This window comes from Vanessa cardui, chromosome 14 (genome assembly GCF_905220365.1).
Source record: "Vanessa cardui chromosome 14, ilVanCard2.1, whole genome shotgun sequence".
Lineage (NCBI taxonomy): Eukaryota > Metazoa > Arthropoda > Insecta > Lepidoptera > Nymphalidae > Vanessa > Vanessa cardui.
This window is the reverse complement of record NC_061136.1, coordinates 12,162,168-12,180,442: the sequence shown is the minus strand read 5'-3', so window position 1 is coordinate 12,180,442 and position 18,275 is coordinate 12,162,168. Positions and strand designations below refer to the sequence as shown.

The 18,275-nt window shown below is 34.5% G+C and overlaps 2 non-coding genes across 2 annotated transcripts; one reads left to right on the top strand and one right to left on the bottom strand.

Annotated features, from left to right (window-relative positions):
• Positions 1–15,585: 15,585 nt before the first annotated feature.
• Trnag-gcc lies at positions 15,586–15,656 on the top strand. The gene has a single exon. It is a non-coding gene; the product is annotated as a tRNA-Gly (tRNA).
• A 1,895-nt stretch (positions 15,657–17,551) lies between these two features.
• Positions 17,552–17,622, bottom strand: Trnag-gcc. The gene has a single exon. It is a non-coding gene; the product is annotated as a tRNA-Gly (tRNA).
• Positions 17,623–18,275: the final 653 nt, after the last annotated feature.

The window sequence follows — 18,275 nt, the reverse complement described above, 5'->3', positions numbered from 1 at the left end:
TCTGTCTTTAATCAAATTTTGTGTATATGATGTGATGTCATATGATGTACGTCAAAGCATACGAATAGCTCTTTTGCAAAGTTTTTTTACTGAGGTCGATTACAGCTCATTCGAGGGTGGTACCTCGTAGTTTATGCCGCATGACGTATTAAAGCCGCATTTTCGAAAGTGTATTTTTGCTTTATTCGAAAGTTTCTTTTGAAATTGTCCCTGAAGTAGTTTCTGATTCATATAAACGGCACGCTTAATCTATCCATATTAAGAAAAAAATGTTAGTCTACATCAGCTTCACTTAAAATCAAAAAATAAATAAAATTTTAACAAAAAGAAAAACCGACTTCAAACAAAACAGTATTTTAAAACAAATTAAAATGCACTAAAAAGTAATAAAAATAATTGCATATTTAACACAGTTTTGAGAGTCCTCCTAGGTAAAATGAAATGAAAAATATTAGACTACTTAAAAGTCGATTTACGATTATATAATGTAGTTATAATTATTGCTATATTTGGAGTCGGTGTCAGCCAACCCTATACTATACCTATAAAAACAATACGAGAATACTTTAAGAAATGTTTCTTACAAATTACCTTTTATGCGATATTATACTGGGTCAATCAAGAGGCTCGTATCGCTTCTTTCTTTTGATTGTTGAAGCGTGTGCCTGTGGCTGACACCGGTTCCAAATATAACAATAACTATAACTACGTTATATAACCGTAAATCGACTTTTAAGTAGTCTAATATTTTACATTTCATTTTACCTAGGAGGACTCTCAAAACTGTGTTAAATATGCAATTATTTTTATTACTTTTTAGTGCATTTTAATTTGTTTTAAAATACTGTTTTGTTTGAAGTCGGTTTTTCTTTTTGTTAAAATTTTATTTATTGTGTGCTCAATATGTGCGATAATCTGATTTACCGATCAAGCATATATGACAGTTGTCAGTTTAGTGCTTTAGTTTCAAAAGGTACTAAGAGTTTAAGACTTGATAAAGGAATTTATTTGAAAACTGACGAAGGTTTTCTTACTCTGACTGTTCTTTTATTAATCAAACAAATATATATCTTATAATAATGTATAGCAACGAAGTAAATAGTAAACGTGCCATGATCTCACAGGGGAAAAGAGAGCGGACATGACGGAAAAAGAGAGAAAATACGATTTATACCCCCAAGACGCGCCAATATGTTTCATAGAAAGACCATCTTATGAATATAAATCAGAGTACTGACAATTGCACCACAATATGTTTATATTTTATTGCAAGTATCAGGATTATTCATGATAAATCGACGTATATTCAAACAACTACCCACAAATTCAAAGTTTATAATAAACACTGTTTAACGGTAGAATGTGAAGGTTGACTAACCACGCGGGCTTGCACAAAGCCCTACCACCAAGTTTAATCAAATTGAATCCTATAACATGAATAGTTGAATTTGGATTTTATATAAAATAGTTTTGTTCGTATGCGATGTTCACGGACTAAGTTAAAACCATGTTAAAACTTTGTGCAGTTGGTGTTGACACTTGCGGAAAGGCTTCTAAATAGCATTATCCACGGTTTACCGCAGTTGGTCGAATGTTGGTTGGGCGAGAGTCGGTTCGGATAAATACTAACAAAAAAATTAAAAGAGTCTGTGGCTGTCAGGCATTAGCTAGTTGCAGGTTTAATTGAATTTAATTTTTTACCTTGGGCTTAGAATAAGTTTAGAATTTAAGGCAATACAGCAGTAATCCTTATCCAATTAAGTACATTAAATACATTGTACATTCAATATAGATCAATACAGTCCTTTACCATTTTGCATAAATTATTTTTGAAGATATTACAGATTTCAAACGCGGAGTTTAGCTCTTTGTATTGTATAATTACAAAAAAGCTGTGAATGCTATAGCATTATATAGCATATTTATAAATAAAGACATTAATTATCTCGTATATTTAGTATCAGCATTGCAATTGTTCGAAGACGCCATCGCTAGTAAATTAAGTGTAAGCTGTTGTATCCTGTATTTTAATACATATTATAATAATATGCTTCATAGCCATTTGTGTTATTCCTGTTTAGTGTGTATTTTATTTTAGAAATCTATATTTAACATTATAAATGTGAAAGTCTGACTGTCTGATTGTCTGTCGCTTTTTCACGACCAAACCGTGAACCAAATTTGATTAATTTAGGTATGAAACAAACATAGGCTATTATTTTCCCTGACATATGACAACCAACACCCTAAAACGTGAACAAAGCCAGAGGCGATTGCTAGTCCTTGAGTAAATGAGATAAAAAGACAACTACTTCAGAATTTAATTCAATATCAACATGTTTTTTCATCGAAATTTCCGAATCGAAAATACTTAAGACGTTTTGAAAGTTGAAAAAGGAATTATATTGATTCCACTTCGTTTGTAAATGAGGCGATCGTATTTCCAGCTGTATAAACACGGATGTGTCAACACAACAGCCTTAAGTCCTCCACAACTGAATAAACTGCAAAGAAATTTTGATAGAGTTGTCAGTGACAAATTCCAATAAAAGTAAACAGTTTTACTTGAAAGTGCTTACTTTTCATTGATTTTACTTTTAATGATAGTCTTATCATGGCAGTTTCTAGAAATTTTAAAAATGTACCTATAAAATCTTTTTAAATATTATTATTATTGTTGAATAACTCTGGCAATTCGTCAACGTTTATTTTTTTATATTCATTTTTTTGTAATATTATCAATGCCCCAAAATAATTGAGGAATTACTAATGATTACCCACACTTTTAAACTTGTCTAATTAGTGGGGACGACAATAGCCCAAGGGGTCAGGATCGATCCAGCGACTATTTACATTGCTGGGCAACCCGTAAACCAGTGGTTTAATAGAAGAAAGAAAAGAAAGAAAGAACACTTTTATCTGGGACAAGATGACAATTGGTACAAAATAAAAAGTATAAATAATAATAATAATAAAAAATAACTTAAGTACTAATAAATTATCATTTACACAAAAAAATAAATAAAATGAACGATAAAAAAAAAGTAACGATACAAAAAAAAAATAAAGAAAAAGAACAACTACAATATACGTGACGTGTCCCAAATAGGTATACCATTCAGCAATTCATGCTGGTTTTCAATGGTACCCTTTGTTTTTTTTTGATTTTTTATTACTGTGCACATATTCATTTCATGTCGACAAAACGCAACTCCGTTTCTGGTCCTTGTACAAATTGATGGAATACACGATACAGCGGTAGGCTTGCACAAAGCCCTACCACCATTTAAAAAGACGGACCTCATGACTAGGATAGATTATATAATAAATATTTCGTATTCAGTGCATTTGAATTGTGAAATATGACGCAGCAAGTCCTGGGTAATTGAGTAAAAAAATCCAATTATAATTTTCGTATCGCGCTGGAACATACTTGTACGGACCGTACAAATGTACAGACTTAATTTTTGTAAATACCTCTCGATATGTTATTCATTTAAAAATATTATATATAATAACTAATAGTAATACTTTTTCTTATTTAATAATCAAATTAATATAGTAAAACTAATATATAACCTTGTAGTAGATATGTTTATTTTGTAACAGAACCAATGAAATACACATTTAAATTAATATTTAATTTATTCAGTAAATATGATTATTTTGTAAAATCAAAATATACTTTAGTCGAGTACTTTACATGCACTTTTGAATCGCCATTTGACAACTACATTTAGTGAAGTTACCACCTGTTGTGAAAGTAGATTATACCGAGAAGAACCGGCAAGTAAGACAGTAGTTACTCTTTTTCAACATTTAAAAATACATTCATGTTATTTAAATACAATTATATAATTATGTCGGCGCGAAACCACGAATTTAATAAAAACGCATTTCCAGAAATGATAATTTTAATAAGTTAAAACTGTTTGATTTTTAAATTGATAATTTTTAGTGAAAAGTGAAATTAGTCTGAAATATTTTAGTGTTTGTAAACAGGTGTTATGTTAAATGAATAAGTCTACCCACCTATTTTTGTTATAAAAGACCAAGCGCCCGTCGGTATCGACACTTCCCCACCGATTTCGTTCTGAGCCGAGGTGCGATCTCATAGGAGACACCCTCAGGACGAACTTTAGTTTTAATTTAGTTTTAATTTAGAGCCCCGCGCTCAACCTCAGGGCAGGGGACATTAGTTCTCGCCCGAAAGTCAGGTGACGCTGTGAAGGCCAGTAGGGCCAACAGCAATACACAACACACAAAAAAAAAAAACGGTATCGACAGGCTTGTTTGAGCCGTCGGAGCTATCGGACTGCCTCATATTGGAATAAATCAGAGAAGATTATTTCCTGAGTTTAATTTATAATTACATAATAAGGAGGATGGTTAAAGTTCGAAACCCTGACACTCGTGACGTCAGTTATGTTGACGTCATGTTTTTTAAAGACTGGCTCGGATTCACGGCTCGGGCTCCGATATATATTATATGTAATAATATCTTGCCTGGAAGTCAACAATTATTAATTCCAAGAGTATCATTGACACAACTGTTACAAATAAGTAATATAGATAACTTGACATCTGAATTACTTTTTTTAACTTTTACATAAAAATGGTCTTTGCTATTTGCGTAACTAACCACCACGTTAGGAAAATTTAAATAACATTTGAATGTTTTTTTTTTTACCATAAATAAATTCCAGGCAAGTACCAATTGAATTTTATTAGGTCTTACGGCAGTAAACTCCCTAACTCCGTGAGCTTTACGAGTAGCCAAAAGTAGTTAAGGGAACATTTTTATGTTAAATTTTACGTTATACACTTCTTATTATAAATTTTATTTCCTTCACCTTTTCGATTTATTATGAAAAACCTTCATTTTGAAGTTGTTTTTACAACCCTTCTTTTTGATTGACGTAATGGATTTGAATGTTTTTTGACGATGTCTCAAATTTAACTTCTTGACAAGACTCCTATTATGCATGTACTCTTTTTAGGTATGTATTTACGTTAAAAACTTTGATGAAACTATATAATCTCTTACATTAGTTATAGTTAATTAATATACTCTTTAAAATTATTTTCATTTAATTGTAAGAGTCGAGATGATCATATGAATATCATAATTGGATTCGAACTGAAGGATGCAAGTTGAAATCCAGTTTATTAATAATCTTTAATATCCTTGTAGAAAAGTTTAATTGTTTGTAAAATTATAAAAATACAATCGTGGCCTCGAAACCCTTATCCTATACTGGGACGCTTTTCTCTACAGTTATGCTGTATGCACATATATTTATTTGTAGTACACGGTTGCATTCTTTTTAACAAGATTGTTGATTCCAATTTGAATATATTCAAAGTTTTTCTACTAATTAAATCTTCATATCAAAAATTGAGACCTCTCTTGCCTATTTCTTTTTTTGTAAAAAAGTATTATAATGACATTAAGGTCGTCCCTTCAAAACGTAACAACGATGAATATTAACCCGTCACGACGTTCATTAATATGAAATGACGTGACAGCTGTCATATTTGACAACTGTCGTGATTTTTTTAAGATAATTTCTCTGGAAAACGAAAAGGTATTACACCACTCTGCCTTAAGTCTATTTCCAAAATATATTTAGAATAGAGGTATATATGATAATATGAGCAAAATATAATATTTTTTTAATTGTCGTGTTAAAGTGTTAAATTAACAGTATACCTAAAGCTACTGCCAATTCTGAAAGTAGATTCTATTGAGAAGAATCAGCAAGAACTCAGTAGCTATTCTTTTTCGCCATTTTAATAAAAGAGTATATCAGTAAAGAACAATTATTTCTTCTATTTCCTATCTGGAAATCAATAAATAGTAAGTCAATCAATCAAAATAGACTTTCTTCAACATGAAGATTACAGTCACGTATTGTCGTACGTACCTACATCAACATCAACAACAACAACAGCCTGTAAATTCCCACTGCTGGGCTAAAGGCCTCCTCTCCCTTTGAGGAGAAGGTTTGGAACATATTCCACCACGCTGTTCCAATGCGAGTTGGTGGAATACACATGTGGCAGAATTTCTATGAAATTTGTCACATGCAGGTTTCCTCACGATGTTTTCCTTCACCGCTGAGCACGAGATGAATTATAAAGACAAATTAAGCACATGAATCAGCGGTGCTTGCCTGGGTTTGAACCCGCAATCATCGGTTAAGATGCATGCGTTCTAACCACTGGGCCATCTCGACTCACATATACCTACATGTCCAATTATTATTATATTACATATGCATACATGGTCCATTTTTGTTCTTGATTGCTATTAAGCTAATGTTTGGTGAGTAAAAGTCAATCACCCAAAGTCCATTTTTGTATTTGATCACTTGAGTTAAATAACTTAAATTAAGTAGTTTTGGAAAATCAATCTATGCAATTAATATATCGTAATCAATACACGGCATAACAATGAGAAAATCGATATAAGCGCTATTGAATTGCAGTTTGCAGAATACATTTTCAATTTACGTCCTAGGTAAATTATTTGTGAATTCTCAAGAATATTTCTCAGCAAAATAACTCTTATTTCAATAATCATAAGAGCTGTTTGCCTAGAATTGTAAAGAAAATATTGCATTAAATGAATCAGTGAGATTCCGTTCCGCGGTATTTCGACGAGCTGTGTCCTTTTATTTTTCCATTTCCAGAGACGAAATATCATTGTATTGTCATAATTTGAATAATGCGATTCAGTTCCAAGCAGAAAATAAAGATTAGACATTTTTATTCTATTGCTGGCATAAATGATATAAAAGAACTATTTCAATAACCATCCCAAGTAAAATATTAACTACAATGTACTTAGTTCAGTACACGCTATGCATCATCGTATTTACGTTAGGTAATTGGTTTACTTTAACCGTGTAAACTGCTCTTTAAAATGTCAATTAAATTTATTAGTGTTGTAGTGTGGGTATATGGTTGGAGTATGTGTGTGTATGTGTGTGTCGATAAGTAAATGGGTCATGGGTGTGTGGTTATAGGAATAAAAGAATAAAAGAAAATTTAATAGTGCAACACATCGCCACTATGCCACCAACCTTGGGCACTTAGATACCCTTGTGTCTGTAGTTACACTGGCTCACTCGTCCATATCGTAACACGGCCGTACTTACTGCCGCTTGACGGTAGAATTTCTGATGACTGGATACAAGTACCCCATTCGTACATGACTCAGTACACTTAATTTTCGTATTTTTATTTGTTATTTGTATCGTTGCTATTCCTAATTTGGATTTAATTTTACCTTCGAATAGCCTTAAACTATGTATAAGGACTAAAGTTATATCTCAATTAAAGTTTATAAAATAAGAATATAAAACTATAAATTTCTTTAAATATTAAATATATACTCGCACCTTTTTTCGAAAATCTTGAATTTGCACTTAGATTATTTGTATATTAAATAGTTTCGCACTGTAAAAGAACTAGAACAAACGCCAATTTTATTATTATGGTGTGAGTGACAGCTATGCTTGATACTCATCAAATATCATACTACTTTACTAGTGTTTATAACAATATAAAACATAGTCGCTTAACGCAATCTGTCCCTATGTATGCATAGATCTTCAAAATTACACAAAGGATTTTAATAGATAGAACAGTTTTTTAATAGATAGATTATTTCAAAAGGAATTTTCTGTATATAATACATGATCAATATAGTTAACAAACACTGATAATTTATAAGTGTCTAATGTAATGTCGTTAATAAATAAATTCTTTAGTATGTTTAGTATCTGTATTGCACCCGTGCGAAGCGAGGACGGATCGCTAATAAAAGACTATAAATTAGAGAATGTAATATAGAGGTACGTTTTGGAAGCAATATCGAAAAAAAACATTCACTAAGAATACATAAGGGGATCCAATCGTTACATATGTTATCACGCTCTCTCGCAGTAAACGCTGAAATCAGAGTCAATAAAAAGAAACGGTCCATCGGTTTTTATATCTTGGAAGGTGTCGACTCCGATGAAATGTAGCTTGATGTATCCGGTTACTGGATGAAATAGATTCAGGACAAAACTAGCGTATAAACAGGCACTTGGAACGAGATGCGATACGATATATTTTTTTAATAAAGACCTAGGAGTCCTTTGTTGTTATTTTTTTTATTTAGTCACATTATTTTATTTTGTTTGTGGACAAACATCTAGTGCAAATAACTTGATGAATTTGAATTCAAAACAAGGAATATTCACTTATTATAATAAATATAATGTTTTTCAGGTGGATGACGTTTCCTTATAAAAATCGTATTTCCTTTTTTTTGACGAACTATTAGGCCAACTGATGGTAAGTTTTCACTACGTACTACCCATTGACATTAGCAAAGAAAAAGAGCACTGAGTTTCTTGCCAGTTCTTCTCGGTAGAACCATCATTCCGAACTTGATGTCCAAAAATCCACAACAGCGCGAGTTTTAGGACATTTTCTGCCTCGCTCAACCACTCTGTGGGACCAGCTTCTGCCGGCGGTTTTTCCGAACCGATATGACTTGGAAACCTTCAAAAAAAGAGCGTATTCCGTCCTTAAAGGCCAATCCCGCCGGTGTCGCAAATGTCCATGGGTGGTGGTGAACACTTTCCATCAGGTGAGCCTCCTTGTTTGCCCCCAAAGAAAAAAAGAATTGTATGCTTTCTGAGATCCTGTTGTAGAACCGTATACATTGTCCCACAAATGAGTTATTGACTCTATATCGAGTTTGCGTTAGAATACATGTCTCGACTAAGACATACTTGCATTAAGTACTGTCACCCTTAAAATAGTACTAGTAAGAGGATCATTATGGGGGGATTAAAAAATGGAACGTATTATATGATCATACAGTGAGGATTAGTTCCTTGCGATCATTCGGATTGTTAAGGCGCTTAGCGTTTGCGTAGTTTGTCTAACGAAGCGTAATTGGTCTTACGAGCCCAAATAAAATTCTGCTGGAGATGAAGCATTACTTGCTGATCGATATGTATGTCTCCATTTTTATTCATTACTAGCAGCTTATCCAAACTTTGCTTGGCTATACTACATGTCATATACACAATTTTTACGGAACATGGACCTTTTACGCACAGTATGCAACGAAAGGCCTCAAAAGAAAAAACTGACCCCGATTTTTGAAACATTTTTCATTGATACTCATATTGATTACAGCATTATGATATATAGACTCTAAAGCCAGACTATTTTCCTGAAAATAGTTTATTGAAAAACACAAACATTTCATTTAGACAATTAGAATAGACAATAATTAACACCATCAACTTGAGATGAGGAAAAAAGCAATTATTTGTCTTGTGCAATACATGAACTAATCCCAAAAACTATACTCGTACATATATTGGTCTAAGTGTTACTAAATATCAAGTTGGACATTTGCGGGGCCATAGTCCTGTCTTTAATTTAAGAATGTCTATTGTATCATACTTATACGAGCTTAACTAAAGGATGGTTTGTTGGAATGGGATTTCATAAGCAGTAAGACGATGGATAATACAAAAGAAGTATAAAGTTTCATAGAAGATTTCCGTATAAGCGTATTTTTGGCAGAGACGCAGCAAAAGTTCCGAAGGCGCTTAAATAAACTTCCAACGTCACAGCTGCCGGTCTCCAAGACAATGAGATGTTAACTCTGTTGTATAACTTTATAACAAAATGAATGACAAAAAAAAATGTAGAAGTAAAGCTGTCAGTATAATATAATTTCATTGAAATAATATTGGTTTCTCTTACCGTCGTGTTTACCATTATTATGAAAGGTAAGTGACCTAGATTATTTACAGACAATAAGTTAGATATTGCCCCACTATTTCTAGTAGTATCGGCGTAATGTTTTTTTTTTTTGTTTTTTTTTTATATCGTACAATATAATTTGTCTGCCTGATATGAATTAAAAACATCATGTAAAATGATTATCTATAATTACACGAAGAAGATTTCAGTTAGCATAAAAAATGTTTTGTTTCAAAACATTATATTTATTTTTATATTTGATAAGTTTCAAATGCCGTAATGTCATGTACAATACATGACTCTGTCTTACTGCTTATGTTCCCTTTCAACTCTCAACTTACATGTCCATGTTACCTAAGCCGATTATTTACTTCGTTGATTTATATTCCTGTAATAACGAAAATAATATATTTGATCTTTTCTACTAACGAAAGTCAACATATTTATTTACTATACGATGATGATTAATTTGTTTTCTCCAGTTGAAAACTATTTCAATAATCATAAAGTATCATTCTCTTCTGACATTTATTTTGTCTCAAGTCAGGAAAGTGCTTCAGGAAAGCGAACTTCAAATGTTTGGTTTAGGTAATATCTAAGGCGCCTACGGCTGGCAGCGTGACCCGAATACTAGTAACATCGACGAGATAAAATACATTTGTTTGCCAAATGCCAAATACTAACAAAACTGTCTGTTCGAACATAACCTAGAATTGTTGTTTTGAATGTTTAACTATAAATAAACTTCAAATATGACTGACTAGATAGGTTATTATTTTCTTATTAGATTGCATTACATAAAATACTGTATTATCAATTCTAAATTGTGACGCACTATGCTGCTGGGTTTAGCCCAGCCTCCCCTCCCTTTTTGAGAAGGTTTGGAGTATATTCCACCACGCTGTTCCAATGCGGATTGGTGGATTCACATGTGGCAGAATTTCGTTGAAATTAGACACATGCAGATTCCCTCACGATATTTTCTTTCACCGCCGAGCTCGAGAGGAATTACAAACACAAATTAGCACATGAAAATTCAATGTGCTTGCCTGGCGTTGAACCCGCAATCATCGATTAATATGTAAGGCACGTGTTCTAACCACTGGGCCATCTGAGCTCTCTATTAATAAATGTAAAGTCAATTATTCATACACAACATTTTAGTCCAATTTTAGTCCAAGTTAATAAACAAACAAATAAATAAAACTAAACCATTATTGTTAGTAGCGTCAGACATTTAATTAAATTAAGCATAAACTACAATAAAATTATACTGTACTTCTTATAAAATAAAACAACTTACAGAACATTAGATTATACCGCTATATTAATTAACCAATCGACATTTATTTTAATTATCCCTTTTATTTTATCACAACTTTGTTTTAGGTCCTAACTCCCCGTTCAAAATAAACCGCCATTTGTTTCTCGTACCAGGCAGTACCAGCTCGCCGCACAACGCCACGAGTGGAAGTGACGTTATTTCCACAATACGGTGTCGATAAACGAATCAATAATCCTTCTAATAAATATTATTTCAATTAAAAAAACGTATTTTAAAATGTAAGCAGTACTAAACATAATTATTTCTATTAAAAAATAAAAAATCATGACACTAATATACTTGATCTTTTATATACATATGTGACCATGAATATAGAATAAAGAGTAAATAAAATTTGACTTCTGTATTTATAAAGCTTCACAGGTTTTTAGTTTCAGGTGAAAAGTGAGCCATCTGTTACCGAATGGGTGAACATTTTTTGTGACTTTATTGACTACATTATTTCGGAGAAAAACAATGTATGAAACGTCAGTATTTTTCGGTTTTTTAGGTTGTGTTGTATGTATGGTATGGAACTTATAACATTTTTATAATAAGCGTGTAACAGACGGTCAATTTGATGTCATTGTTTTTGGAAACGGCTATATTAGTAAGTTTTTTTACACTGTCCGGTACTGAGATATTGGACACTATGTTACGCTCAATTGCCCATTAGCCATAATACATTTAATTAAATGGAATCGATAAGAAAACTATTCCTAGAGAACAATATGTTTTTCTGAGAATTTTTTTTCAAGTAAGCATTTGTTTTATTTAGGCGTTCTTCTAGATTCTAACTATAAGTTGTTATAGTGATTATCTTCTTAATGCTATTACAATTATGAGCATTATCGAATAGAGATTTTAACTATAACAATCTCAAAGATGGCTATATAATATATATGTTAAGGAGTATAGGACTGCTTCAATATAACCATAACATAGTCTGTAAGATATATTGTGTACTAACCATTATGAGTCACTGGTAACTTGAATAAAGAATATTATTATTTTTATTTATTTTCACTCATATAATATTACATTTTTAAATATAAAATACAAACATATAAAATATATTTAAAAATATAAAATACAGAGGCCAACCAGTGGTGGGAACAGCGTCCAAGCCACCGGTGGTCAGGGCTCCAAAGAGAGGAACTTCCTCACAATACGCGCCGTGCCGAGGAGTACTGCCTTCTGCATCAGGCCCTTGACCCAGCTACCTAACGAGAGCCTCTTAAGGTGTTGGTCGAGGCTGTTGGCCACTAGGCCATTCGCTGAAACAACTATCGGCACAATAACTGCTGTATCCACATCCCACATGTCGACAACCTCGTGAGCTAAGTCAAGATATTTTATTTGTTTATCTTTCTCAGCCTTCACGAGATTCTCGTCATGAGGGATGGTGATGTCAACAATTATCGTGCGGCGCTCTGACCGATCTATCACCACTATATCAGGCTTGTTGGCGACAACAGTTCTGTCAGTGATTATAGATCGGTCCCAGTACAGTGTGATATGACCATTCTCGAGAACTGGGTCGGGCACATACCTATAGTATGGTACCTCTGATACCACAAGACCGTATCGAAGTGCAAGTTGTTGATGGATAATCTTGGCCACTTGATTATGTCTGTACAAATACTCTCCGTTAGCAAGACGAGAACAACCGGAAATAATATGTCTAAGGGATTCGCCCGGAGTGTGACACGCCCGACATATGTCCACCGTGCCATCCCTCACAATATACTTCCGGTAATTGTTCGTCATGATAACTTCGTCCATAATCGCACAGACAAAACCTTCGGTTTCACTAAATACAGCCATAACGTCCACATCGGGTCCATGAAGGGCCCGATAGAAGCGTCCGTGTAACTCCTTGCTCTTCCATACCTCCTTGCGGTTCTCAGTACTTAGTACTACAGGCTTGCGCCAGTCCTCTTTGCCTAAGGAGAGCGGAGTTAGCCCTTTGTCTATTTTAACTACATCTCGGTGCATATCCAAGTCAGTGTGGAGGAAATACTCCCTGAGTTTGTATACCTCACGGTTATGTAGGGTCTTGGCATTTAAAAAGCCAAAACCACCACATCTCCGTGGGATATACAATCTCATCACCGAAGACCGAGGATGATGCATTCGTTATGTAGTCAGCAGGACACGGACTCTCCTATCCAAGGCGTCTAGTTCTTTTTGAGTCCATTTGAGTAAGCCAAAAGAGTACATCAAGACCGGCATGACCCAACCATTGAAGGCGCGAACCTTATTGCCACCTGATAAAAGACTTTTGAGTACCTTTTTCAGGCGACCAAAGAAACGCTCCTGCGATGATTGTTTCACGTCGGTCACATTGATGCCTAACGCTTCCGACATACCCAAGTATTTGTATGATTCGTTTGCGGACAGTAATTTAAAGTTTATGGAATCTGAAAGTTGTAATCCGTCAGATTCCATAATCTCTCCTCGCTTTACATGCAAAACCGCGCATTTGTCAACTCCAAATTCCATTCTAATAGAATTACTAAAAGTTTCTGTTACCTTTAGTAACTCCACCAGTTGTGAATCTGAAGGTGCAAAGAGCTTTAAGTCATCCATGTAAAGTGGGTGGGATATTACTTTACCTCCTCTCCGCAAACGATAGCCTAGCCTTGAACCCTCCAACAGAGTACTTAGAGGGTTCAAGGCTAAACAAAACCACAATGGACTCAAACTATCGCCCTGGAATATTCCCCGCTCAATCCTTATAGGTTCGTCATTACTATGAATCGTTCGGCATCCTGGATAGCGAAGGACTGTCCGCCATTGCCCCATACATGATTTCATGATGATATTATTATTATTATTATAAAACCACGAGGCTAGTTAAACGCTGATTTAATAAAAACGTTGCACCCGCGGGCACGTAGTCTAACGCACACACGTATAGTACGACACAACTTAGACGTAGCATCGGCAAAATTCGTAAAACCGATCACATCCGAATTGAATACGCTATCCCAAATTATCTGTATTTATTTCTTATGCGAATATGATCTTTACAAAAACGTAATAACTTGATATATCATATGACCTAATATATTTGTCAATTTGACGGCTTTCTCAGGGTGAACCGACGCAAGCGATTAGCGACGAATAAAGTCGAATGACGCGATAATGAGCTATTTCTATTGGTTATTAGAGTAGAGATGGCCCAAGAGTCGAGATGGCCCAGTGGTTAGAACGCGTGCATCTTAACCGATGATTGCGGGTTCAAACCCAGGCAAGCACCACTGATTCATGTGCTTAATTTGTCTTTATAATTCATCTCATGCTCAGCGGTGAAGGAAAACATCGTGAGGAAACCTACATGTGACAAGTTTCATAGAAATTCTGCCACATGTGTATTCAACCAACCCGCATTGGAACAGCGTGGTGGAATATGTTCCAAACCTTCTCCTCAAAGGGAGAGGAGGCCTTTAGCCCAGCAGTGGGAATTTACAGACTGTTGTTGTTGTTGTATTGGTTATATAAATCTTTTCGGTTTTATTGAATGTCCCGATGCTACATCTAAGTTGTGTCGAACTATAAATGCTTAACATAACTACATATACGACATAGACTCACTACTAAAGATAAATACTATTGTGACACAACGTTTCGGCTGTCTATCCTTTTACATATAAGTATATGTTTGGTGTAATAAGTAATTAAAGATAGTAAATAGATCGATGAATACATGATGCATATAGGATCCGAAATGAAGCGAATACTTTTACCGTACAGGGGTAATTCTACTAATTGAACGTTACTGTATCCCAATCAAATAATTATTGAAACATAATCGTTGCTTGACATTGACATCATTGAGTCGAGATGGCCCAGTGGTTAGAACGCGTACAACCTTAACCCTTAACCCAGGCAAGCACCGCTGATTCATGTGCTTAATTTGTCTTTACCTATAATTCATCTCGTGCTCAGCGGTGAAGGAAAACATCGTGAGGAAACTTGCATGTGACAAATTTCATAGAAATTCTGCCACATGTGTATTCCACCAACCCGCATTGGAACAGCGTGGTGGAATATGTTTCAAACCTTCTCCTCAAAGAGAGAGGAGGCCTTTAGCCCAGCAGTGGGAATTTACAGGCTGTTGTTGTTGTTGTTGTTGAACTCAACGATGAAGTTACACGTCGAAATTGTATCGGAATAAATTCGAAAATCGTAACGTATAAATTAGTGGAATATCCCCTGTTTTATTCTGTAAATCTACCTTCACAACGTACGAGCAAGCGAGATAGCGTTAATAAATAACGCAAGCACTTGATTGCACATGTGTGACCGTAACTTTACAGTTGGTTCTGCATCGACGCTTACGAATTGGCCGTATATGTGTATGCAGCCTTATTTAAGGTCATTTATATAAGTTTTAATAAAAGATTACATTATTATTTCGTTATGTCACGACCATCGCGAGTTTGAGCTGTTATTTTATTAATATTCTGGAAGCATCGGTGGTTCAGTGGTAGAATGCTCGCCTGCCACGCGGGCGGCCCGGGTTCGATTCCCGGCCGATGCATTGTTTTTATTTTCCTATTAGGTTTTTTTCTTCATTTTTGATTGCATCGGCCAGGATTTATTGAATTATCTGTGATAATTTATTTCATGCTCATCATTAACAATAAACGACATTGGTTGTTCGAGGATGACCGATGAAGCCGTTTGCACATACTTTTTTTTTCTCATATAGTAAGGTAGGTAATAAGTAATTAGCAATTAATCAAATTGATAATAATTTGTTACCCATTGCCCATAGACATCAGTTCTATCATCATCTAACAAATATTAATCATTTCTTAAATAAGCAATTCACCACCATCCTCGTGATTTAAGATTATATTTCCTTGTACTGGATCAGTAAACAACAACAACAACAACAACAGCTTGTAAATTCCCACTGCTGGGCTAAAGGCCTCCTCTCCCTTTGAGGAGAAGGTTTGGAACATATTCCACCACGCTGCTCCAATGCAGGTTGGTGGAATACACATGTGGCAGAATTTCTTTGAAATATGTCACATGCAGGTTTCCTTACGATGTTATCCTTCACCGCTGAGCACGAGATGAATTATAAAGACAAATTAAGTACGTGAATCAGCGGTGCTTGCCTGGGTTTGAACCCGCAATCATCGGTTAAGATGGAGGCATTCTAACCACTAGGCCATTTCGACTCACTGTACTGGATCACACACTCTTTAAATTGGAACACTAAAAAATTAAGAATTGCTTTATGGAAGAAAATTTGATAAGAGATGGTAACCGAGAAGTAGTTACTTAATATTGTAAAAAGTCCATTTAGAACATCTGTAAGAACCTTCTCGAATTAACTTATTTTGTTTGATTTGTAACTTTATTTAATACCCTTCATTTATCCCCGTTTTCTCTAAATATATTTATTATAAATGGGTAAGTAATTCTATAAATCTGTCTGTCACTCGGTTTATTGCTATTTTATCGCCAAGAAACTGAACTGATTTTAATGAAATTGAATATGAATTATGTTCAAACTCCAAGGAAGAACATACGACCTTTTCAAACGCAACGCCTTCCAAGATTTTACACGAAAAACGCTATAATACGAGTAAAGCTGCGAGTGTCAAATCGTACGCATATTGGAAATCATTCTATTTCTAAAACGTCATTTTACGTATTGTATCTGTCCTACCTGCTAAGCCGGATATGCTATAAGCTGGATATTTATTTCATTGAAAAGTCGGCGAAAAATTGAGTAGTTACTTTTTATTCTTGTGTATATAAGCTTTTATGGAAGCTACTGCAAAAATTTATTACAACAATATTAAATAGCATATTAAAATAATTCCATGCCTAAGATATTACAACGTAATTCTTCAGCATGTGGTACAGACAATATGAACGGTCTACCCGTGACCACGAACACTGCAAAGTGCTCGAAACGTCGGGATGTTTAAAATAATTAATATACGCGATTCATCCGTTATAATTAGTTGTATTTAAAAGACAATATGAAGATAAAGAATATTCTGCCTCTAAATAGAACACGTGGCAAGACCCCGTCTTGTAAGTTCGTCTTGCATGGGCACCTCTGGGCAGGTACTACCTAATTATCACAAATCCTAGAGTCAAACAACAGTACTCGATATTGTTGTGTTCTGCTTTAAGGATGAGTGAGCCAGTGTCATTACAGGCACAATGGACATAACATCTAACGTCCCAAGAACCAACAAGATCCATTAATTTTTCCACGGCGTCAAAGGCTATGGGTGATGAAGATCACTAAACAACAATTTTGCCAGCTGCCATTTGCCGTATGCTGTAGAGTAACATAAGGTAAAATAAACGTCTACAATTTTTATCTTCCTTTTTTTTGTTCATATTTGCTGTAAAATAGTTCATTGTTAACGTAATTAAGATTAAAAATAAATATTGAAAAAGTAATGCATCGGCCGGGAATCGAACCCGGGCCGCCCGCGTGGCAGGCGAGCATTCTACCACTGAACCACCGATGCTTATATGTTGTACTTTGTATATATCGTTTACGCTACGCTGATGATTGTAATGTCATTTAAAATACTCTTAGCTTAAACTTTTGCTCAAGTTTCTAGCCTATATAAAATATATGTAGATATACCTACACTGTAATATACACATTAATTAATCAAATCCCAGATAGCTGACATTAATATAAGATCAACATAATATAAGTATCTCATATTAATACTGAACCCTTAAATTATACCTTAAGGGCACGGCTGATAAATGGTGACCCTTGAGGGATCATTCGTCACGGTGACCTCGACGTGTTTTATAGCTACGACCCTTGTATTTATGGTGTTAAATTTACCAGCTGCTGTAACGGGTGGAACGTATTAATGGAAACACAACAGAAAAATAAAAATGTATTATAGGTATTAATTTAGTTCAACCGTATTAGTAATAGAGCCGAGCCGAGCCGATGGCCCAGTGGTTGGAACGCGTGCATCTTAACCGATGATTGCTGGTTCAAACATAGGCAAGCACCGCTTTTTCATGTGCTTTATTTGTCTTTATAATTCATCTCGTGCTCTGCGGTGAAGGAAAACATCGTAAGGAAACCTGCATGTGACAAATTTCTTAGAAATTCTGCCACATGTGTATTCCACCAACCCGCATTGGAACAGAG